The sequence below is a fragment of the Brassica rapa genome, chromosome A07 (genome assembly GCF_000309985.2).
Source record: "Brassica rapa cultivar Chiifu-401-42 chromosome A07, CAAS_Brap_v3.01, whole genome shotgun sequence".
Taxonomy (NCBI): Eukaryota; Viridiplantae; Streptophyta; class Magnoliopsida; order Brassicales; family Brassicaceae; genus Brassica; species Brassica rapa.
In genome coordinates, this window is record NC_024801.2 from 6,276,484 (window position 1) to 6,278,177 (window position 1,694).

Genomic DNA, 1,694 nt, shown 5'->3' on the forward strand with positions numbered 1-1,694 from the left:
AACTGCCTACGTACCCCTTATGGAGATCAAGCCGTCTCGTAGTTTGGTTGTTGCGAAGTGGTTTATTTAGTGATAGTATTTTTTGAGATGCATTGCGTTCCAGGTTCTCGGGATTTTTCCGCCATGCATGTTGGCTATCTCGTAGGAGCCTGGTCGAACGACTTTTACGATCTTGTAGGGTCCTTCCCAGTTCGTTCCAAGTTTTCCCGCGTTTTGTTCAGCGGTGTTTTGGAATAATTTGCGAAGAACCAACTCTCCTTCGTTGAATCTGCGATTCCGTACGTTGGAATTATAATATTTTGCGGCTGCGTGTTGGTAATTCTACATTCAGACGAGCGCTCGATCCCGGCGCTCGTTAACGAGGTCAAGATCGTCTAGAAGCATAGCGTTATTGGGCTCTTCTCATTCGGGCAATAATCTCCTTCACACACCAGGGAACTCGACTTTTGCGGGAATCATGCATTATGTCCCGTAGACGAGGGCAAAAGGTGTTTCTCCTGTTGCTCGTCTTTGGGTTGTGGGATGTGTCCAGAGGACTCCCTCGAGTTCGTCTACCCACCTGCATTTTTTGGCGTCTAGACGGTTCTTAAGTCCGTCTAGAAGAGTCTTATTGATCGTCTCGGCTTGTCCATTTTATTGCGGGTATCTGGGAGTCGACTTGTTTAGTCGTATCTTCCATTTTTCACAAAACGCTTCGAATCGGGTGGAGATGAACTGAGATCCTTTATCAGTTACGATTTCGTAAGGAATTCCATGTCTACAAATAATGTTTTTCCATACGAAATTTTCAACTTGAACATCTTTGATACTTGCATACGAGTCTGCCTCTACCCACTTTGCGAAGAAATCTGTGAGGACTAAGAGGAAACGCTTTTGCTTTGAATTGTGAAGGGGTCCGACGATGTCCATGGACCAGCACATGAAAGGATACGGCGACGTGATGAAAAAAAATAACTTCTGCTGGTTTTCGGATGGTCGGTGTAATAATCCTCACGAGCCAATAAATTTTTGGTCAAGAAAAATCCCACTCGACCAGTTTTTAGTTGGTTCGACCATGATTAATAGAAATAAAAATCGACCCGGTAGATTAATTTCTCGACGGGACTGTCTTGTGGTTGAAAGACCTTCACTTGATAGTTTGGTCGAGTCTTAAATATTTTGGTCGAATTTTTATTAAACTGGAAGAGATTTTCCGAGAACAAGACGAGAGCCAAAGACAAGGAATATTTAGTTAAAAATTATTGGAAATTATCAACCAACTGCTACAAGTAATTTTGGACCAGACTCATGTCTTCCACCAGCCTGCTTGCTCAGTCTTTAATCACATGACTTGCACCTGCCTGCTTGCTTAGCTTCTTCAGTAAATGGCACATGACAATCACAAGCTGCCTGTGTGCTTGCTTCCTCCTTTAATTATGAGAAAAAGACCAAAATAGCACTAAATCAAGTTTTTGTTCCCAAACTAGCACTCAAGGCCAAAAGTCACAAAAATAGCACTCAAGGGGTGGGGTTTAGGGTTTAGAATTTAGGGTTTAGGGTTTAGAGTTTAGGTTTTAGGGTTTAGAGTTGAAAAGTGAGGTTTTGGGGATAAGATTTCAAATTTTGAAAAATAAAAAAATTTAAATTTTTCAAAAAATAAAATGCTATTTTGGTCATTTTAGTTTTTGAGTGCTATTTTTGTGATATAAACTTAG